At 49.9% G+C, this 23,626-nt stretch overlaps 1 protein-coding gene across 6 annotated transcripts in view; it reads right to left on the bottom strand.

Moving 5' to 3' along the window:
- The window catches only part of BRD4 (bromodomain containing 4), a 64,166-nt gene extending 40,979 nt beyond the window's left edge, over positions 1 to 23,187 (bottom strand). For 3 of the 6 annotated variants that reach the window (XR_011049966.1, XM_068421750.1, XM_068421754.1), the window contains exons 1-2: positions 22,162 to 22,261; positions 1,291 to 1,384 (exon numbers count right to left, since the gene is read on the bottom strand). The gene's annotated coding sequence lies outside the window, so the exon portion shown is untranslated. Of the gene's footprint in view, positions 1 to 1,290; positions 1,385 to 2,707; positions 2,833 to 22,161; positions 22,262 to 22,967 lie in introns of those variants that run through there. The other 3 variants (XM_068421753.1, XM_068421752.1, XM_068421751.1) reach the window with 3 other exon arrangements.
- Positions 23,188 to 23,626: the final 439 nt, after the last annotated feature.

Raw genomic sequence — 23,626 nt, 5'->3', positions numbered from 1 at the left:
TTAACGTGTATCAGTAATTCCAGAGAATCAAAGGTGCCTATGGACAAACCTACGGAAAACCGAGGAACCGGTATCCCCATTTCCATTTTTCCCAGGGATTTTTTTTCCACCTTTAGGGCAAACTCCTACATGATATTCAGCATTTCAAGGGCTGTGACAGACTCATTTCCCTTCCCAAAAGCTCTCCCAGATCCGGCCGTTAAGAGGAAACCGAGGAGCTGTGGTTTATTTTTTAAAAAAGAAGGGAAAATGTTTTGTCATCGGTTTAATTTCTTCCCCTTCCATTTTAAAAGTGAAGGCTCTAACCCCTCCTCCAGGTGGTTTTGTATCACATTTACTCGTTTATTTTCACTGCTTTAATTTCTCTTTTCCTCTCGTCCTGTCACTTGGGAGAAGAGACCAACCCCCACCTCGCTACAACCTCCTCTCAGGTTGTCACAAAGCCACAAGGTCTCCCCTCAGCCTCCTTTTCTCCACACTGACCCACCCCAGCTCCCTCAGCTGCTCCTCACAACTTCTCCAGACCCTTCTCAGGCTCCAGACCCTTCACCACCTTTGTTGCCCTTCTCTGGACTCGCTCCAGCACCTCAAGGTCTTTCTTGTCATGAGGGGCCCAAAACTGACCCCAGCATTCGAGGTGCGGCCTCCCCAGTGCCGAGTCCAGGGGGACCATCCCTGCGCTAGTCCTGCTGGCCACACTAGTGCTGATCCAAGCCAGGATGCTGGTGGCCTTCTTGGCTACCTGGGCACGCTGCTGGCTCATATTCAGCGGCCATCGACCAACACCCCCAGGTCCTTTTCCCCTGGGCAGCTTTCCAGCCGCTCTTCCCCCAGCCTGGAGCGGTGTGTGGGGTCGTTGTGCCCCAAGGGCAGGACCCGACACTTGCTGACCCTCACACAGCGGCCTCAGCCCATCGATCCAGCCTGGCCAGACCCCTCTGCAGACCCTTCCTGCCCTCCAGCAGATCGACGCTCCCACCCAGCTTGGGGTCAGCTGCACATTTACTGAGGGTGCAGTTCTGAGGGTGGGTTCTACCCACTCGCATCGGCAAACGCCTATCGGGAAATCCGGCAAAACCCGGGACATGTTCGTTGCAGCTTGTAGGAGATTTACTTAATCCAAAGCACTCGAGAAGGTAACGAGCGCTGTAATTAATTCCTGGAGTCCTGTTTTACATCATGTTCTCTCCGCTGACACCCCTGAAAGAGCCATAACCACCGCAAAATGCTAAATAAACAAGCCACACCCCCATAAATCAGGCACCGACGGGTAAAATTCAGGAGAATTACCTGAAATTCGAGTTGACCCTTCGAGGTTTTCGGTTCTTCTTCACCAGCTGAACCCTCTGACCTTCATTTTCAAAGCTACTATTGAGAGAAAGATCTGTAAGGAAAAGAAACGCACATTAATTCGGAATTATGGCCAAAACACGGTGTTAACTTGTATCCTTCGCCCCTTTGCTCTCCAGATTTTTGATTTTGATTTCTAGAAAATGACACGTGTGAGGCAGAAAAACCAGCAACTCTTGATGGTGAAGAGCAGCGTGAGGCAGGTGGGGGTGGGTGAAGGGATCCAAGTCAACGGGCCAGCTTCAAAATTTAAATATTCTGAGAAGAAATGATTTAATTGGAGCTAAACAACCCAACACACCCCTCTCGGAGAGCTCCACCAAGCACAGGGCCGCTCCCTCGTGTTGAGCTTTTCCCCAAACAAGAGAAAATAACCCGTAGATTAGTCAAAAAAAGTCTTTCCAGCCCAAAAAGTCCTTCAAGCCAGTTCCAAGACCTGGGTTTAACCCAATGCCTGGGACTGCTGCCCAGCTTAGGCCCCTCAAAGCCTGGCTTAGCAGCGACATGAGGTCTCAAACACATTTGCAAGCCCCAGAACCAGAACAGCGACGCTCACGCTGCGGCTTTGCACAGGAATTAGCTAAAAACAAGGCACCAAACACAAGATTTAAGCTCCAAACACCAAGACGATCTCTACGAAGATGACCACAACCACAACCGACGCCTTTTTAACATCGGTGTCGCCCGCGAAATACCCACCACGCCTCCGGCGCCAGCTCACCGGATCTTAGAGCCAATAAATTAATTAAATTATTAACAAAAAACCCCTTTAATTTCATTTTCAGAGGCAGGACAGACCATAAAGGATACGAGAGACGCGAGACTTTTTTCCTCCCCAAAGGGAATTCAGCCCATAGTAACACACACAAAACCCAAGAGGCCAAAGGACCGGCTTAACAGCTCGGACTAACTTTAAGCTCAGCCCTAGTAAGCGGGTGTGGAAAATTTAAGTGAAGGTAAAGCCAAGACTCACCTACTCCTCCCCGGGGCGAGAAATACTAAAGGTTGAAAGAGATGTCTGGAGGTCTCCTGCTCGCAGGAGGACTGACTCCCGAAGTACAAACAGGTTGCTCAGGGCTTTGTCACCCCATAGTAATTACCACCGAGTTTTAATTAATATTTCAGTGCTGTTTTTGCAGAGGTGAAGGGTTACAAGCATGTACTCACTCTTTACTCGCAGTTTGCTGCCCGTTTGGCTTCCTGACGAAGTCCACCCCGGAGGATGGTGGACACCAAAGCCTGAAACACCTCCCGAAGGCTGCACCCAGCCTCAACGAGCTCCTTGAACACCCACTTCCCAGAGCCGACCCAGCAGCCCCCCAGTTGCAGAAGGGACTTTTTTAAGAACATAATTTACCTTCTGCGCATTCAGTGGCTTTTAAATCTCCTCTGGAGGGGGAAAAAAAAGGAATAACTCCCAAGAGTGACTCTTCAACAGCAGAATTCACCAGTTTCCTACAAAAACACTCCCACAGCGAAGTCCTGAAATCAATAAATCAATATTTTCAGTCTTCTACACCATTTGTAACATCTATAATTTAACTTTTCTGACTCATTTAAGGGAGTCCTTTCTCCTCCGTACGGTTCCAGCCGTTAAACTCTCTGAGAACGGCACGCGGGGAAGACGCCAGATCTCCTGGTAAGGTTTGTAACTCCAAAAAAAACCTAAAAATCAGTGATTTAAAAGGTTTATGTTACCAATCTTTGCTATTTCCCCCCTACAGGGATCAATCTGAAAGAGCTGGTACCATTTACAGGTTGAAAATCACGTTAACTTGGGGGAAAAATGTCTCAATGCTGATTAATGCATGAATTTAAGTCAAGATGTGAGGAGTACAGGGTGGAAGGGATGGCAGAAAAAGTCCAGAAACGGTGAAAATGAGGATTTTTCCCTAAAAAAAAAAGGGTAAGAGCAAGAAAAAACACATCGCAACACTGGCAAATTATTCATGTAGTATCTGGAAATAGTTATATTAACCCCAAAAAGTTGGCATTTGGAATTTCCATCACTATTAAATTACAGATTCTTCTATAAATTCCCTTTTTTTCCAGCAGATCGTGGTGTTTTAATACTGAATTAGTGAAATCGAGGAATCGTACAAACCCCCCGGTCACCTGCTCTTCGGAAAGAGGCATTTGGATATTAAAAAAATGCCCCAAACTCGGCAGTTTTATGTTTGCTCAAGGACAGGAACCACCAGAGACAAGATTTTAGACTCGAAATGTTAACACAAGCACGTGATGAACCTCAGAGCCTCACAGCTTTATTAAACAAAATTATTTGACGGATGTTTTAAGCATTCTTTTATTTTTCCACTAAAATTCACCCCTCAGCCCCTCCTAAGACTCTCCCAAATTATCCAGCAGCACATTTGCTAACGAGGAACCTGCTGATATTGGTCCTAAAAAGCATTTAAGTGCTTCTCCTCACCTGGAAGCTCCTATTTTAAGCCGATTTAGTTGCTATAAATCCATCGAGGTCCCATTTCTGTTCCCCTAAAGGAGGAAAATCGTCTTGGAGAAGGTGAGACAGCACGGAGAGGAGCTTCAAACTCTCGCAGGAAAGCAAAAAAAACCCTTGGCAGATACACCAAGGTGATAAATAAGGTGGCAAAAAGGCAGATTTAGGTAAGGCCGAGGCTCGCTGCTCCCTCTGCGTTGGATCTGCAGAGCAGGTGAGGCCTTGGGTCCTCTCCCAACGACGTGTCCACCTCCAAGAGCTCTCCAAGCTCCGCGGTCCCCCAAGACCATCTGTACATCTCAGGTTTGGGTCAACCTCAGAAGATTCTGAGGCCAACTGTACAAGGCTCAACAAGGCCAAGCGTCAGGTGCTGCCCTTGGGGCACAACGACCCCACGCACCGCTCCAGGCTGGGAGAAGAGCGGCTGGAAAGCTGCCCGGGGGAAAAGGACCTGGGGGTGTTGGTCGATGGCCGCTGAATATAAGCCAGCAGCGTGGCCAGGTGGCCAAGAAGGCCACCAGCATCCTGGCTTGGATCAGCACTGGTGTGGCCAGCAGGACTAGCGCAGGGATGGTCCCCCTGGACTCGGCACTGGGGAGGCCGCACCTCGACTCCTGGGGTCAGTTTTGGGCCCCTCATGACAAGAAAGACCTTGAGGTGCTGGAGCGAGTCCAGAGAAGGGCAACGGAGGTGGTGAAGGGTCTGGAGCCCGAGGAGAAGGGTCTGGAGAAGTTGTGAGGAGCGGCTGAGGGAGCTGGGGTGGGTCAGTGTGGAGAAGAGGAGGCTCAGGGGAGACCTTCTCGCTCTCTACAATGACCTGAGAGGAGGTTGGTTGTAGCGAGGTGGGGGTCGGTCTCTTCTCCCAAGCAACAGGACGAGAGGAAACGGCCTCAAGTTGCCCCAGGGGAGGTTTAGGTTGGAGATCAGGAACAATTTCTTCATCCAAAGGGTCATCAAGCGTTGGAACAGGCTGCCCAGGGCAGTGGTGGAGTCCCCATCCCTGGGGGGACCTAAAAGCCGTGTAGATGTGGTGCTGAGGGACATGGTTAGTGGTGGCCTTGGCAGTGCTGGGTTAAGGGTTGGACTCGATGATCTTAAAGGTCCTGAACATCTCACCGTGTCACCAAAAAGGCTCTAAGAGACGCAGAAGACCCTCAAAAAGATGTTGTCTTCCAGCTAGTGCATCACGTCCAGCCTGGAGACCGTTTTTTACCCCTCCACTTTGCGTCTCTTCTCCATTTAAGCGGCTGAACAATCATCAGCTAAGTGGAGGTCACCACCACCGAGAGAGATCCCCGGCTTCAACGTCTCACCTCGGTGGGACAGGTCAGCTCCATGCACAAGGCCACCCGAATCTGCACCCGCCAAAAAATATCAACACCGAGAGCATTTATCTTGCCAAACCCACTTATTTTGTCTGGGGACATCTTATCTCCACGAAGGCCGTCGGAACAACCGAAGGCTGCGCTCTGTGGGGTTCGTCCAGCTCCGGGATAAAAAGATAATTCAGTTGAAAACAGTCACAAAATTCATTATTTTCTACGTGCTGCAGTTGGATTTTGCTCACCTCAAGGTACCACTAACACGCAAGAGATGCTCTACCACCAAGATGCCGAGCTAGGATTTCAAAGCGCATCTGAAATCTGAAAGCACTAGGACAAGAGGACACAGCCTCAAGCTGCGCCAGGAGAGGGTCAGGTTGGACATCAGGAAGCATTTCTTCTCAGCAAGGGTCATCAGACACTGGAAGGGGCTGCCCAGGGCAGTGGTGGAGTCACCATCTCTGGAGGGATCTAAAAGCCGTGGAGATGTGGTGCTGAGGGACATGGGTTAGTGGTGGCCTTGGCAGTGTTGGGTTAACGGTTGGACTTGATGGTCTTAAAGGTCCTTCCCACCCAAAAGCTCCTTTCCAGGCATTTCTTCTCAGCAAGGGTCATTAGCCATTGGAAGGGGCTGCCCAGGGAGGTGGTGGAGTCACCATCTCTGGAGGGGTTTAAGACAAGACTGGACATGGCACTTAGTGCCCTGGTCTAGTTGCCATGGTGGTGTCAGGGCGATGGTTGGACTCGATGAGCCCAGAGGGCTCTGCCAACCTCAGTGATTCTGATTCTGTAAATTAGCATCAAAATCTCTGTTTCCCAGAACACCGGGTGGGGAAACCCCCCCCAGAAGGGAGAACAGTCAACATACACGTCCAAAAAAAAAACCGCATCTCAATTTGCCGTAATCATCACAAAATATATTCGAAATTTGGGTCCAAACCTTTGTGCGAGGAGAGAAAACGGCTCCAGGAGGCCCCACGGGGTCCGGCGGTCACCGATTTCTTCCGGCAAGCGCCCTGTGATATTCCAAGAGCCACGAGAGCCCACGCCAGCGGGAAGCTGAATTTCCATTCCAGACGGCCATACGTACCTCTTCTAGATGTTTCCTCAGCTCATAGCCACGTGCTTTATCTGCCGACGCTCAGCGCTGGCACCGGGGTATCTCAGCCCTCCAGATCTGAATTAATTCCTCCACCTAACGAGCCTCATTCCAGAGGCTCCAACGCTTCCAAATCAGATTTTTCTATTAATTAATGCTTCCCAACTTCTCCATGTGGCCTTTTTTTTTTAATTTTAATCGTCGTGGTTTATATTCCAAGCACAATTTCTTTCAACATCAGCGCTCCTTCACTCACACCACTCGCGTGAGAAGCGGCGCCCGAGGGATTGTTGATCCAAGAGCCCTCCCCGACAGGGCAAACAAAGTTAAAAATAGGAATTTGATCCAGGAATTTAAATTTGAAAGCTTCAGTGCAAGACAGTTTGTTCGTAGGGTCACTGCTGGCTTGGTCCTGGAGACTGATTGAATGAGAAGAGTTGACTTCAGGAAAAATAAACCCATTTTTGCTCAATATCCCACTTTTTTTACTCCTTTTTTTACTCCACGACCATGAAAACAGCCACCACACCGATAAAGGCACAAGCTTGCGCCAACGTGAAGCAGCTTTATCTCTCTCCGTTTGCCTCCTTAAACCCCGTCAATGTCAAACGGAGAAGAGACACAGAAGGAAACGAGGAGGATTCAACTACACCCATCGCTGTCGTGGTCCAGGACGGCCGCTCTCACGCTGGTTTGTGCAGAGAAATTAAAACCAAGCACTTTTGGTACCTGATTCACCTGGTTTTCGGAGTTTTCACACCAGCATTTAAACCAACGGCGGCCACGGAGTCGGACACGATCCCAGGGATGTTATTTTGATGCTCCAAAGTCCGTACGTTGGATGTTGCTGCGTGGGGTGAACCTGAGGAGAAGGCTTTTCCTAGGAAAAGCTACAAAATAGCGGATAATTAAATAAAATACAGAGTTATCGGTGTTTTGGGATCCCGGGCGAGGTTTTTCTCCTCCTTACCCTCATCTCTGATTCCTCCTGCGCTCACAGAGCGTCGCCAGACACCAGCACAAAGCACTTTTTAAGCGTTTAAAGAAATCCGTGCCCGGATGAAGCCTAAACAGGAGTGAACACGGCCCAAATTGTGCCTCTGATTTCTGTCCTACGATGCTCCAAGCTGCGCAATAGCGAACAGCTGCCAAAAAAACAGTCACTCCAGGCAATAACCCCAGGGCCGGCCCCAAAAACCCGTCAGCCTTTTTATTGGAGGGTAAACCCCGTAATTTTCTACGGCAGGAAAACCTTAATCCCTCCGCAAGAGCTGCTCTGATTTTACAAAGCAAGAAAATAGAGAAAAATCAGTTGTTTTAACAAAACCAAGGGGAAATGAGGACAAATTTGACCCCGCTGTTTGCTCAGCAAACTGGTTTGGCTTCGCCGAGCGGAGGATTCCTGATATTTAAGGGAGGAGGACACGGGTGAGCAACATCCCACAACCAGGGGCAGAGGTGAAGGTAAAACTGTTGTTAAACCCAGCAGAACCTACCCCAAAAATCAATATTTTTGGTCGTACAGGCAACGGAGTAGGTTATTAGAGAGAAAATAACAGGAATTTTTGTCCACGAGAAGCAAATATAGATGTTCAATACATCAAAATATATGAAGCCAAGAATTTTGCACAAATAAGGGGCAAACATCATGTAAAATACATTTTCAGAAAGTATTTTGCTTAAATTTCTCCTGCTTTTAGTATTCCCTAATTTCCTTTACACCCTACAGGTAAATTCCCGTTGGAATTTGCACATCTCCTGGCCCCACTATCAGATTTTTCCCCGCTTTTCCAGCGAGTTACATACAGATACTCCAAGTTTTTGCAAAAGCAGAGACTAAATTTCTCATTCTTGAGACAAACAGAACAAACTTCACCCCGTCCCGTCCACCAGAAGCATAATTTTAATTAATAACATCGATTTAATAGAGAATAAACTGCTTCAGCGTGCCAGGTACGAGGTTTAACTCGGGTCACCGACCAGCTACACGCCGCAAGCACGCGTTAGCGCTCCGTAGGCTGGAAAAAAGGTTTCCAACAAACTCAATTTAGCCTCAAATCCTTTAATTAGCAGTTGGAGAAGTGGAGTATCCAGCTACAAAGAGAGACACGCAATTAAGCCCCAGGGATGGAAGAAAAGTCGCAAGGTTTCCTGGTCAGGAGCTGCAGGTTGATGAGGTTTTACCTCGAGAATTAAATATTTCGTATCCAAGAAGGGTTTGTGTCCCCAAAATTGTTCTTCCTCAACCCAAATCAGCACCCACCTCCCTCCAAGCATCCTCATTCTTTAATTTGTTTTAATATTGTTGCTATCAAAAGGCTCAGAAACAGCACAAGTTGATCTAAGATCGATTCAGGGTGCCAAGCGATCGGACCCGAATCCTCAACGCACGCGAGCCTCAACCACAAAGCCGAGCTCACAAATCTATCTCAAAAATTTCTGATTAACGAGCAGACGACGCAATTAAAAAGCAAAGCCAACGCATGGCCAACATCGCGCTTTGGTCTCCTCCAAGCAGCTCAGGGCACCCAAAGTCCTGCACACGTTGGTATTTTAAGGGTGCTGACGCCAGTGGCACCCAACCTCGGTGACGAGCTTTAGGCCAGCCCGTGGCCACGGGGTCTTTCCAGGCCGTCTGAAAGCATCTCGACTCCTCGTGCTTTCCCCAAAACGGGTATTTTTACCCTGCATATAGTAACGGAAACGTGGTTTGGACTTAGAGCACGAGGCTGAGTCTGCAACAACCCAACTGCGACGTGATCGAGACTTTGCTTTCAAAGATTAAGACACAAAACCAACTCTCAGAGCTGTGAAAGGAAAATCAGGGGCAAAGATTCCGGTCAAAAAACCACCAGAGGTGGGTTTATATTCAAATTTCTGTCTGGTCAAGAGACTCAGTGTCTAAGAGATCACAGAATCACAGAATTAACGAGGTTGGAAGAGCCCTCTGGGCTCATCGAGTCCAACCATGGCCCTGACACCACCATGGCAACTAGACCAGGGCACTAAGTGCCATGTCCAGGCTTGTCTTAAACCCCTCCAGAGATGGTGACTCCACCACCTCCCTGGGCAGCCCCTTCCAATGGCTAATGACCCTTGCTGAGAAGAAATGCTTCCTCATGGCCAACCTGACCCTCCCCTGGAGAAGCTTGAGGCTGTGTCCTCTTGTCCTAGCGCTAGTTGCCTGGGAGAAGAGGCCGACTCCCACGGCGCTACAACCTCCCTTCAGGTAGTTGTAGACTGCAATAAGGTCACCTCTGAGCCTCCTCTTCTCCAGGCTAAACCCCCCCAGCTCCCTCAGCCATTCCTCGCAGGTCAGACCCTCCAGACCCTTCACCAGCTTGGTCTCCCTCCTCTGCACTCGCTCCAACACCTCAACATCTTTCTTGAAGAAGAAGATGGATCTTCATCTTTCTGGGATCTTGAAGATCCCAGAACCAGCCATTTCCTTCCTCTGAACTGCAGAGACAGCCCTGAAAGACCTGAAAATCACAAGTGTAGAAGGTCCGAGCAGCTGGTGGGTTTGGTATCAGAACAAGTCTGACACGGAGCCGTTAGAGGAGCGGGACTTTCTCCCCCTCCCCTCCCTTGGCGCCTCACCCACGACCACAAGCTATCTTTAGCACGCGGCAGCAGCCAGGAAAGCCAACTTTTACTTTGTTAACCGAGAATTCAGTAGCGACGACTCTCGACAGAGTTGAACGTATGAAGACACCGCACTTTATAAACCACGTAAATATTAATTCTAGAGTTTCCAGCCAAAACAACCGATACCAACCTCAACATTTATCCAGAAGGGAAGGTATTTTGCACACCAAGAAGCTGCGGTGCCGGTGGCGCGATTAACGCCCGGAGGAGTCGAGCGGCGGAACATGGAGAGCACGTTTCTACTCCCACTTCAATTAAAATGGGAGCGAGCGACTCGGCAGAGAAGAAAACCCAATGATCCGCTTCGGGGTCAGCGTGCCCCAGGCACGAGCGTGCTGTTATGAGAGCTGGGGCTGCACGACAGCTCCGAGCTCCTTGTAAATTAAACAGGGGTTCTTTAAACAGTCGTCAGGCTAACGAGCAACTCGCACTCACTTGTAAATTGTTGCCGACAATAAAATAAACTCACTCTGGTGAGGCAAGGAAGGAGGCGTCCTCCTGGGCAGGCTCGGAGCTGCAGGAAGGTTTGGCGCTGAGATGCTCCTGCTAATCCTCACCACGGAGTAAGTTACTCGTTTCAGCGTAAATTAACTCGTAGGTGAGGTGAGACAACTCGGACGTCGCGCAGCAAAAGCCCTGAGCTCACGTTAACGGCGCTGAAGAGCATCAGAAAACCTCCCCGAGGTCTCAAGCTCGGGTTCACCAGGTCTCGGATCAACCCCAGCATCTCCTCCACGGAGCTGCCTCATCTTCCAGCCGCCGGGAATATTCCAGAATATCAAGTTTTAAGTTCAAAAAGCGATTTCTTAATGGTGGAGAACAAGGCAACGGGCTTCTAAAGACTCATCCAGCGGGTGCTAAAGGCCGTCTCCAGCCCGGTGAGAGGAGATAAGGAGACAGGAGGAGGAGCGGCCACACGGGAGCACATCAAACATCTACCGTCCCACCTCCGGTAAATACAGCGAGCGACCCCTCGCAAATCCATGCTCCACACATCCAAACCACGCTCAGGGACGCTTCTTATCCCAAAATAATTCAACAACTCTGTCTTTAGCAGGGACTTAGTTTAAGTTGCTGCCCGTTCGCCTTCCCTCTACCATTAAAGAGTCGTTCCTGATGAGCCTCGCATCTTTTCTGGACCTTTTCTGGTTTTTTTTTTTGCCATCAGTGAGATATTCACCCCTCCTCTGGGTTAATTTTTACCATCAGTGAGACATCCATCCCTTCTCCTACACATTTTTCAAGCTGACTCAAAAAACACTGGGGTAAACAGATGGATCTTCCTCCACTACAAGCTGCCGCACGTTCCTACCTTGAGTTTCTTAATAAATCGTTAATCCATGGTGGGGTTCTCCACCTCCTTAAGCTTAGTTTTAAGAGAAAACAGTTAAACTTAAGCTCTTGAAGGACGCCTCAGCATATCTTATCAAGAACCAGGCTTAAAATGAACACCTAAAAGACAAGTTCCTTCTAAAAAAAAGTCACATTGACTGGATTACAATCCTATGCTGAGTCTAAATTAATCTCACCTTTAGGCCAGGCTTTTTTAGGAACACATTTTAGGCTCCAAACCTTTCAGTATCAGCCTCGCCATAACAACTACCGCTTTGCCCCGTAGCTCGAGCTGAATTCACGTTCCTCTCCAGCCCACGGTCGTAGCGACCGAGACCACAACCGCTCAGTGGCGCATTTTTCAGGCGTTATTAACAGTCAGCAAGAACACAGGGCTCCCGAATAAGCCACATTTCCTGGAGAAACCTCCCTGGAAGCTGAGGTGACAAAGGACAAGCCAAGGTCAGAGCAAAAAGAGCTGATATTAAAAGAAAAAAAAAAAAAAGAAGGCAAGAAAAATGTTTTTTAAATGGGGAAAATGCAGCGCCCATAAGTGGTTAAGTGTCTCCTGAGATATTAAAAAAATATATTAAAACTAGCAGGGTAGTTAAAGCAGGTACAAGCAAAGCTGCCAGGCTGAAGAGGAGGACGTTAGATCACATCTAAGACCTAAAAGTCACTCTGCGTCCCGTTAAGAGTAATATCTGTTAAGCAAAGACCTGTTTTCACAACCGTTTACAAACCTTTACGCAGTTTTACGTCTCTAAAAAATAAAAAATTGCCAAAAAATCGCTGCTGAGTAACGATACATCCCTCTTGGCGCTCCGATCTTAAAAAGGGGTGTCGGAGGACACCAAAATGCTCCCAAAATTCACCTTTTTACTGTTTTTCCCCCCCTAGGACTAGGGGAGGGAGCAGCAGCTCTGCAAACAAACACCCGTCATCAGGCACAAGGTCGGCCCCAGCCGTAAATACGTCGTCTCCGACCCAGAGGCAGAAAAAAATGGCAATTGTGGGGTTTTTCTTGTCACCTGATGTGGTTTTTAGAGGGAATTCTTCTCTCCACGACAGCTTCCAGCCCTAAATACAGGCAGAGAGAAGCAGTACAAGGCTTGTCGCTCCCTTTATTCTCCAAACAGACCCCGCTTCGCCATCGCCTCTGCGCTCTGAGACGTCTTAAAAGCAACACCACACCTTTCCCCTTTGCTCTTCCCCTGGGGGAACAGGATCGTGCCCAAATTACCTCTAATTACACCCCGATTCAGCAGGAAAAAATCCCGCCGGGGGTTTGGGAGCAGCATCAAGCTGGGAATCGTCTCCTTAAACACATTGAAAAGCAGCGTGATGTTGAGTTTTGAGCCAGCGGCGAAGCTCAAACCTTATTTTTAGCGTTCAGCCCGTTTAACCCATCACCAAATTCCTCCCGAGCTCCCTAAACCGGAGCGAGACGGCGCATATCGAGCGCGCCCGGGCTCGGGTTTTTGCCGGCGCGTACACCGATGTGCTGGAAATCCACCTAAAATTCAAAATAAATCCAAGCGTAAACATCTCGGGTGACCTTCGGACCAGCCGTTTGCACTCTAATCCCGGCCTCCCCGCGCCGGGATTAAACTCTGGACTCTGCAAAGCGACTTTCCCGGCGCCGTAATAAAGACGCGGTTTTGCCGCTCGCACCGTAAAACCCAAATATCTTCGGCGCTGCGGGCAGAGGGTTTGAGATCTTGCTATTTCAGTAGATAAATACGAGTGTTTTACCACCTAAATCTTGCCAAATGGGGAAATAAATATTGGACAGGAATTAAAAACGCTTTATAAAAGCAAATATAACACGACCTGAGGCGATAATTTATATTGACGGTGATTTTTGTGCTGGTAAAGAACCCGCCGCTGGCGCCGAAACCTTTCACTTCAGCACCAGCTTTGGTGGAATGAATATTCCTTGTGCTAAATTTAAGAAAATTATCCCTGACAGCTCGCTCTGGATTTTTTTTTTCCCCTCCCTTAGGAGGGGATGAGAGAGAGGGGAGAGCTGTGAGCACCGGGACTCAAAGGATTAGGTCAAGTGATTTAAAAGCGAGTGATTTAAATTGATTTTCTTCTGATTTTCTTTCTTTAAGGGGAAAATTAGCACCTACTTGGCTGCGGGCAGAGTCATTCTGGCCCTTGGAGTGGGGGAAAACCTCACGTGAGACACGGAGAACCCTCCAAAACTGCAGCTGGGCTCTCTGGGTTGGATTTATTATTGCTTTACCTTCCAAAAAAAGCAAATTAGAGACAGTTTAAGCACAAATCTCACTCCCAACTACGCTGCAATCCATATACACACACATAATTCATGAAGAGACACCAGGAGCAGCCCAAATTCCTCATTTCGAGGCAGAAATTTGTTTTAAATTGAACACGAGGAGCACGTTGGGGTTCTAAAAACGACGGGGAACCGAGTTGGACGGCAGCGACGGCGATTTCCAACGAGAGCGAGAGAGATGCAAGCTCCCAGGTTGATTTTCAACGCAGCCATTTTCAACCCTAATCAGCAACTCCAAGAACTTAAAAATTAAACCCAAAATCTGGATTAAAATTAAACCGAAAATCTTGATTCTTCAAAAAAAAAAAAAATCAAGGTTTTACGTACAAAATATGATGGTTTTAAGGATTTCTGTCACTGGAAGAGGTGGCAGAAGAGCTTTTATAAGGAGATTAATTTAATTTGGAACCTTGTGACAAGGCTGACGTCCACACCTAGCCGACCTATCCACATCTAGCTCATTAAAAAATAAAGGAACCGAGTAATTTAGTGTTTTCCTTATTTTTTGTAATGACAATCAAGACCTGCCAGGCAAAACCAAACCCCAAAGCTCCTATAAATTATGCTCCTTCCAAATTCTCCTCTTCCAAGCCAACATTTCAGATGTAAAAGACAAAGAATGACTGTTTTTAGGTAGTTTAGGAAAAAAAAGAGCTGTGCTAAGCTCAGGAAAGCTGGACCTAGGAGGACAATCAGCTCACAGCAGTTACTTAGTACTGGTTTTTAGAAAGCCCGCAGCCTAACACAATTTTATTGAGTATCTTCTCGTTGATTGATCCCCACTAATTAATTAAAGACAACCCTTGGGGTCTGATTTCCCAGTGCTCCGGTCTTACCCAAGTAAAGGGTCTAAAAGGGACTTTGCAACGTGGAACTTTAAGCTGAGCTTAAAGCTTGAGGAGCAAATCAGGTGAGTCGAGCTGTCCCGTGTCACTCTCCGTTCCCACTGTCGCTCAGCCGAGACAAACTCCCTGCCCCAAGGATACGCTTTTTTAAGGGTTCTTCTCCTCACTTTAATACCTCTTCAGCTCATCAAATTAGCATAAATAAGAGCGACTGGGTGATTAAGCAGCGTCTCATGACTTTCCAAGAAGGAAAGTGCTTCAGGAAGGTGGCTTGGGCCGTCCTGCTCGATGGTTTAATTCGCTGCACCGTGTGTTCTCTGGAAAAACGCCGAAAAATAAAGGAGCTCTGGAACCCAAAGACTAAAATTTGAACAACGTAAACGCTAAATTTTCACTCTGGTTTTGCAAATGGAAAATACAGCTCAAGAGAGGATGGGTGCAGGGCAAATATTCCAGGATAAAAAGGAATTTGTTTTGAGGGTATTCCCAGGAAAAACGGCTCCACGAGTCCTTCCCGCAGGACGAGTGGCCGCGGGGGTTAAGCCAAGGCTGACTCCCCTTCACTTAAGCCAAGCTCAAAGGAGGTGAGACCACAGCGTCACGTCTCTACGAGGCACCTGGAGACCGTGGAAGAAGAGCTGCGCCCATCGGATCGCATCCTCACTGGGTCCGTAGCGGCCAGAAGCGGGGAGGAAGATCTTACAGCACCAGAAATGACGAAGAAATTATGAGGAAGAAATTATTAGAGGAAGAAATAATGAACCCACGCTTATTTCCACAAGTTTTTGGGCCACTAAAGCTTCTTTTTCTGGCATGACGGAGCTGCTGTGGAAGAACAACCAGCCCCTCTACCAGATATCACAAGAACTTCAGGGTTGGAGCTGAGGAAGAGGAAGGAGAAGCATTCAAAACCCGACCCGTAACCATCAACCCAGGATCTTTCTCCTAAACCAAGACTCCTACCCCACACACACAGTTCCCCGTGCAACAAACGCATCCTCATAGTCTCCTTTTGTCACAAAAATAAATGACATAAACCCAAAAGAGGGTGAAAACAAAACTTTCTCCTCGCTTGCCCCCAAATAATTCAAAATAAAAAATAAAGACGCCGTTATTTGCCTGGCTGCGGTGCTGACCGGCCGCCCCGCTCCTCTCCCAGCCCCAAAAATCACCCCTCAGCGCAGAATTCAACAATAAAAATCTATTTCCCACCGTGGCTGCGGGGTTTTGGAGCAAGAGGGGTAAAGAGCACGTTACCGTCGGGCAAGCCCAGAGCAGGAGGAGATGCTTTAGACCAGGAAACCTCCTTCGGTATCCGAGTCCTGACACCCCACAGCTCGGGCCGGAGGGGAATGAGCCGAGTTTTGGGGCGATAATGTCTGTGGAGATGATTAGCGAGGCTGGATTTGCCGTAGACACCCCCCTCTCGGGCTGAGAGCGCCTGTATTTCACTCAAATTAAGTATTTTTAGGGTTCAATTGATCTTACCTAAAGCTGAGCTCTACCCGAAGATGAACCGAGTAGGATAAAAAGGATTAAAAAGCAACGCTCGCTTTGCACCACTTCTGCTTCTTTTTAACCCAAAACTTCCCCACCAGCAGCACCTGCAAACTCCTTCCCTACGGAGCTGGGGCTCGAGGTTAAGTCTTGAGGTGGGAACACACCCCAGCGCCAACACCTGCGGGCTGAGCGTCCCTATAAACACAAGTTTTATTAGAAAAATCCATCAAATTCCACATTCCTGAGCCAAATAGCAGCTCCTTTTGCTCACGGGGTAGAAAAAAAGCTGCAAAATATTCCATTTTTAACAAATACTCTATTTTTTCCCCCCTCAGAAGCTGCAGCATCCTTCCCACTTCGCAACTCTCATTATCATTAATTTTTTATTCTCCTCTCGAGAAGCAGCTGAGGAAAAAAAACCCAACTCCAATCGCGAATGTTTCGACAGCCCGCGAGATCCCAGCTCGTTAGAGCTCATTTATTGCCCTTCGTTTCCTATAATTCATTTATTATAAACTTACGGATTATTTTTTCAATCACCTGTAACCCCGCTCACTCCAAACGCGAATCTCCGGGGATAAATCACCTCGGAAAAGCTCAAATCAGCTTTAAACATTAATTTAATTAGCAGGTATGACAGAATTCAAGTTTCTAAACTTGTTTTTCTTTCGTATTTTAAAGCCTGGCAAAGAATAATTAAACTAAACCGACACGATACTCTCAAAGACTATTTAATTGTTGAAGTACCCCAGTTCGTTTAAACATATAATTGCTTAATTACGCGTGGATTCATTTAACATTAGGCCGATTTTAAGCGCGCTGCTCGTCCTGTAAATAAGGCAAACCCCCCCGATCTATAAATCTCTGGTTTTAATTTAATCCGGCGCCCGTCCCAATCAAACCCAAAGCGCTTCGTTAGCGCCCGTCTGCCCCCCTCGAGCTCGCTAAGCCTCGTCATCCAGCCGTCCTAACGAGGAGCCGCGCGACCGAAGCACAACTTGATGCTTTTTAAGGCAAATAAATCGATTTTTAGGTCGGGTGACGGCGCTTTTGCTCCAACAACCCCCCCTAGACGTCACACGGTGAGTTCACACCAGGCTAAAATGCGACATATTCCAATTATCTTTCTGTTAATCACTAATTTTCCCAGATTTAGAGAGTTTTGGATAAGCCGGAGACGCGCCACGCGCCAGCCGCCTCTAGATCTGGGAGGAAAACCACCCCAAAAGTCCATTTTTCAGCGATTTGCTAAAGTCTCAGGTTTTAGCTGAAAACCACAAGAATCTCATGGCACAGTCAGTTAAAATATTACTGAAAAAAAGCAAAATAATTCGATTTTGGGGAATACAGTCCCAGGAGATTCTTATTGCTCCCGGCCCGGCGTGGACCACATTTGCTCTGCAGGCACCGAGACCCCTTCGCTTCCCACTTCAACACCAAGTTTTGGGGGATTTTGCCTTCAAAACATGAATTTTTTTACCTTGTAGGTTGATGTTGTCATTACAGGAACGCTCCTGAGCTGCGTTAGAAGCTTTCAAAGCCTAATTAGGCTTGAAATAAGCTATAACAACAATTTAATTGAATAAAAATCAGCGTTTGGGCTAAGCCCTGACTAAACCCGCGTGCCCTCGGCGCCCTCCTTTTCCTAAACCGAGAATATTTCTTCGGAAAATAACAAACCAACATGAAATCCCTCAAAATTTCAAACCAATTCCCTATTTCCCATTTCCAGGCTATGGCTTACGGGAGTTTCTGGTTTCAGGATGTTTGCTCAAGTCCTCGCTGCTACCCAACAGTTCCTGTTTCCTGTTGGGTTTATTTATTTTTTAATTTTTTTTTTTAAGGTTGTTTTATGTTTCTCTGGATCGGCGCCATCCCCCTCCTCCTTCTGTCTGATCCCGAGCCTTTTGGAAAAGTTATAATTAGTAACTCTCCTCCCCGCTCGCAGTTAACGACGGGACAAAATTCCTCCCCAAAAATACGAGGAACGTAACGAAGCTGCTTCATCCCGCTAAAACAGGGATTAAAAAATAAATCCCAGAGGCCAGTTTTGCTCCTCAAACACTTCCCAAATACTTTAGTCTCAATGATTTCAGCTAAAAACTCCCTATTTTCCCCCAGTTTCAGGCGAAGGCAACGCACAGCATCAAGTTCCTGCGGTAGAAGCTCAGAAATATCATAAAAGAGGTACAAAAAGCGCCTAAAAGGAAGAATTTTGGGTCTCGGGGGGTTTGGATCCTCCTCCCCAGCTCCCAGCTGGGAATTTCAGTCTCACTTGGAGGTATTTCACATCCCGACACCCTCCCCTCGACGCTCCAAGCGATCCCGACAGAAAGCTGCTCATCCCAACAGAGCTTTCCCCGCACCGAGGCAGCCGTTGTGATGCACGAGATGTGAATTAAGACCCCACAAGTTTGTCAGACACCAAAAATACTCTTAAATCCTTTCGGTCGTTGAAGTCGGAGAGGAACGCAACGCTGTTTTTTTTTTCCCTGACTCCTTCCCCGAATACCACCCAGGTTGCCAGAGGCGTCGCCGCTCGGAGGAGAAAAGCCCCGCGCTGGAATTTCACTCTTGACCCTAAACGACCTTTCGGTCTTCTCTCCCAACCGTTATTTAATTAATATCAAACCTTGCTGAGCTATTTAATAAAAATCTGAGGTTGCAGAGCGCTCGCTTGAAACTCAAACCAGGGGTTTTGGGAGCAAAACGTCCCAACTCGCTGGCTGGGAGCTCACAAGCGACGACGATAAATCCTTCACCCTTCCCCGGCGCTGATGTGATACTGATAAATTGATTTATTTGCGGGGACAGCATAATCCTGGTTCCTTTTTCCATCGCTGGGAATTAGCTTTTAACTCGGTTCTGGAAGTTTTAGAGCAAGATGACGACTCCTTCGTGGCTTGGGTACGACCAGGATGTCTTAATCCTGCCTACGAGAAATTATTTGGATATTTTGCTTTGAAACAACCGCAAGGCAGAGGCTCAAAGCAGGCGGGGGACTTATCCCGGAGAGGAAGAGGGATGGAGAAGCACCACGGGAGCTTCTCCGCGTCGGGATTCCCTTGGCTCCGCCGGGCAGCTTCCCCTTTCACATCCGCTCCACAGAGCCGCTCTTTGAATCACACTAATCCCAACTCAAAAAAACCCAACCCCAAACCCCAGCGACGCTGCCAATATTTCTCCAAAAGCTTTCGGATTTAGATGTCAGAGAGCTTCAAGATATCTATTATTCTATTACACCCCCCAAAAACCCCTACCAATTCCCTCGTAAGCTCAACGACTTCGTCTTCCTCTTTTTCATAGCAACAAAGCTCAAAAACCAGACTAAAACCTGGCCTCAAACCCTTCCTCCAGCGCGATCGGCGACAGATTTCTTCCCCGCTCGCTGCTTCGGCCGGGAAATTCATCCCGGAATTTAACGCGGACAGCGCAGGACGAGCCAAGAGGTGACACAAACCCCCTCATCGCTTGGTTTTCCCCTTCCCCGCGCACGTTAACATCCCTGATCCGTCACTTTCTGGGAGGAACGAGGCTTTGTAGGACCCCCCCAAGCAAGACGTGGTGGGGTTACGGCGATCCACCCCAAAACGAGATGCCACCCTAACCCCAAACCCCCGCTCTGTTTAGGAAGGCAACGACCCCGCTGCTTTAACGAGGAGAAAATCTTAATTCATCACTACAAAGTAGTAACGTGGCCGGGATGAGCCTTTATTCGCTGCCAGATCCAGGAACGCCGACATTTATCAATTCCCCCCCAATTTCACCCCGGCAGAGCTGCGCCTGGGTCCCTCCTCGGCGGAGCAGTCGGGATTTCGTGTGGGGGTTAAGGTAAAACAGCTTCCTGCAAAGAAATGGTTGGCATTCCTGAACCGGCTCCAACCGCTCGTTTGCCAGGAGATAATTACCCGACTATAGAGTTGACTTGGGAGAAATTATTCCAAAATATTAAGAAATCACAACGAGGGGCATTTAATTACATATATTCAATTACGACTGAAGCGCAAAAGACCAAAATAACTTAATAAAAAGTAATTAGAAGCACGGGAGTGACCGGCAGGTCGTTGGCCTGGGTGAGATCGATTCCTACCTGTCTCCGACCCAACCACGACTCCCAATTCCTCGTAAAACAGAAACGGCCTTTACGCTAACGAGGCCTTTGCGGTGATTTAGCTAATAACTGGTCACCTCCACCCAAGTCCTGCTCAGGGATCTCATCAGATAACGCCGCAACAACAGTTATTCAGCTTTAAGTCATTAACGTAGTCGAGAGGGAATAAAATAATCAGGAAAATCGTGTTTTACTGCTTTGAAATGAGGAATCCCGTCCTCTGCCAAGGTGCAAAGATTAGAGGCCGGGTGGGAAGAACCGGCCCAGCGTGGGTGGTTATTCCCCCCCCCTCCCCGTACATCACGTTTATTTACAGTCGCTATCGCGGTTCCTCGAGTTCAGATGCGGAGAATTCAAATATTTTCTTTCGCCTCGTGTTTTGGAACACCGAGGGGCCCCGGCGTAACACCAGAGAACGGCCGAGGGCGATTGTTAACTCACCCGGCCTTAAATTAAATACCAGGAACTCGTAAATTCGATTTACATTAATCTCTGCAAACACTTATATTAGTAATAAATCCCACCGACGATGAATTACTTATGCAGTAAAGTTACAGCAGCTTTCTAAGGGTTTGCAAGGTTAAAATCTGGTTGCCCAAAGGTTGAAATCCTCAATATTTTGGTTGTCCAAAGCAGTTTGGTTTGTTTTCTCGCCTAAATCGAGCTCAACTTCGCCACGAGAAACTTAAACAGAGCTTAAAGACAGCACTTAAGCTTAACCTCAAGTTGCCGCACCACAAACAAATAAAACCAAACCTCCGTAAAACGACGACGAGGGTTTCAAGTGGCTCAAACGACCCCAAAACTTCTGACAGGACGACGCAAACACGAAAAGCAGAAGCTAATCCAAGCTCAGTAAAGCTGCGGCACCTCACACAACCCTTCGCCACCTCGTAAAGCTACCGGGCAACACAAATTCGTTACCGACTTAATTACCGGCTTCATTCTTTATGTTATAACACACGGCGCTGCCTGTTATTTATTTTTAAAACCAGGCTGTGAACTGTTTGATGGACCCACAGAATAACGGGGCTTTGAGGAGTTTGCTTGGGAAAACTTCTGAGGAGAGTGGGGAAACTTGAACCTTATCCGGACTAAAAACTATTTGTGTTTTTTTCAAGTTTGAAAATAGTGAAAATAAAAACCAGCCGAGGGAAGCACTGAGGGGGGGATGAAGAAGCGCTCGTTAATAAAGGTGAGAGCAGCTTCAGTTTATAACAGACTTTTACTCCCTGCTGTTAATTAGCGGCATAAAGCTGTATCTCTTACTGCCAACAGGCCCTCGAAGCGAGCAGCAACAGACTTCACTTTCACGCCGGCGGCTAATTACTGCGTCAAACGAGCGCAGGAACTGAGCGTCCGTGTGAACCGACATCCCAACAGTGAGAAGGGAACCTCACTCCTCCGGCATTTCACCCCCAAAACCCACCCTGGGAAAGAGCCGTCGCTCCCCGACCAGCTCCGGCTTCCAACAGCACCGAGGTTTTGCCAATTCCCACCCAAAAACGCACGAGAGCAGCTCAAGAATTCCCCCTCTCCCAGAGCTGAGCCCCCCCCTCCAGCTTTCTAGTTTCCAAACAACTTCTACAAAGTGTCCCTGCCCACGGCAGGGGGGTTGGAAGGAGCCGATCTTCAAGGCCCCTTCCAACCCAAACCATTCTATGATAAGCAGAAAATAATCTGGTGAAAAAAGGGAAAATTTAACTTGAAAATTTAATGCAACCAACCAGCTGTACGAGCTAAAAACCAGGCGAGCAAAACGCCCTGGTGAAAGCTTAAAAGGAGCTCAAGGAGCAGCTGAGTGACCGTGGAAGGGGTGTTATGGCGGGGGAGCGGCGGGCGGGCGGTTCGGTACCTCAGGGCTGCCCGGGAAGGCACCACCTCTCCCCGCCAAGGGCACCGGGCCGCCGGTCACACACACACCCCGCTCCCGGCCCTGCCTGGCTCCTCTCCGCGTCTCCCACCACCCTCCGCTGTGTCCGTCCCCCCTTCGCCTCAGCTCCAGGCCTGAGGCCCGCCGGGCCTGGCTGCAGGGCGGGGGCGGGCGGCCTAGGCCTAACGGCAACGGCGGGAGGGCCCTCCCCCCCGCTCCATCGCCTCGCTGGGCTCGGTTCGGTCGTTGCCAGCCCGGTGAGGGCTCCCCGGGTGAGGGGGGAGGCGGGGGGAAGGCGGAGGCGGCGTCACTCACCGCGGGCCGCGGGGCCGGGCCCGGCCGTCGCCTCCGCGCAGGAGCCGCCGCTTCCTCCTCCCGTCCGCCGACAAAATGGCGGCGGCAGGAAGTGCCCCCGCGCCGCCCCGCCCCACCGCACGCACTCTGCGTACCGGCCCACTAACGGCGTAACCCGCCCCGCACCGCTCCTACGACAACGGCGCTACTCATCCCCCCAGCGCCCCCGGATCTACGCTAACGGCGCAGCGGGGAAGTGCGAGGGGAGCGCCGCGCGCGTTACGCCGCTCCCACTTTCCCCCCCCGCACGGAAACGCCGTAGCTCCGCGCCGGACTTACGCAAGAGGCGTAACGCAGGGAACGCGGGCGGGAGGGCGCTCCCCGCTCTCCCCCCGCCGCCCCGCTGACTCAGCGCCCCCCCCCCCCCCCCCGCCCCGATCCGTACCGGCCGCGGGACCTCGCCTCCCCCCCTCCAAACAGCCCGGCCGGCGATTGCGCAAAATGCGTACGGCGCAGAGAACACCGCCCCCCCCCTCCTCTCCCCTCCCCTTGCGCAGCGGCCTACGCAGCCGGCGCGTGACCGCCGCTACGCCAACGGCGGCCCCGCACCTCCGCCTTTACGCCGTTAGCGCAACAGGCCTCAAACCCTCCCGAGCGGGTTACCGCGCCGCAGTTTACGTAGCCCTCCCTGACGCAGCGGCTGCATTACGCAATGCGGGTTACGCCGGCGGGGCGACGTAAGAGGCATTAGTGAATCCCCGCACCCCCCCGAACCCCCTCCTCCCGCCATTTCCCTCCCTCCTCACCCGCCGCGGCCCGGCTCTTACCTCAGGCGGCGGCGGGACGGGACCGGGCCGGGCCGGGCCGGACGAGCCGCCCTCCCGCCGGGGCCGTGTCCCGCGGGGCCGTGAGGGACGGGGGAGGCGTCACGGAGCGGCGGAGGGAGGAGGAGGAAGAGGAGGGAAGGGGAAGGGGGGGAAGGCGGAGGGGAAGGGGAGGGGGAGGAGACGGGCACCGAGGGGCAACGGGGTCCGGCAGCGGCGCCGCACTGACCTCACCGCGCTGCGCCTGACGTCACGGCGCCGCCGGACCCCGCCCACCCGCGCCGTGACGTCACGGGGCGAGGGGCGGGAAAGGCGCGGGGTTTAGGGGGAAATACACCGGCTGGTGCGCGGGATGTGACGTCACACACAAGGGGACACGCTGTGGGGGGTGACATCACACAGGCCACGCCCCCCGTTGCCCCGCCCATCCCCGCGCTGAGGGAGGCTGAGGCCTGGGCAGAGCTCAGCGCACGAGTGGGCCTCGAACCCTGCCCGGAGGGTGGTTTTTTGGGGCAAAAAAAGGGGGTTTTGGCCAAAAAGGGAAGGTTTGACTCCGCATCCAACCTCAGCAGCTGCAGACGGTGTTTGTTTGGTGAATCTGTTAGGAAAAGGTGTGGGAGACGGAGGCCCCGAGCTGTGAATTTTGCCGGAAAAGGGGTTTT

This window comes from Nyctibius grandis, chromosome 35 (assembly GCF_013368605.1).
Source record: "Nyctibius grandis isolate bNycGra1 chromosome 35, bNycGra1.pri, whole genome shotgun sequence".
NCBI classification, from domain to species: domain Eukaryota; kingdom Metazoa; phylum Chordata; class Aves; order Nyctibiiformes; family Nyctibiidae; genus Nyctibius; species Nyctibius grandis.
The sequence above is the reverse complement of the archived record's forward strand: the minus strand, read 5'-3'. Positions and strand labels throughout refer to the sequence as shown.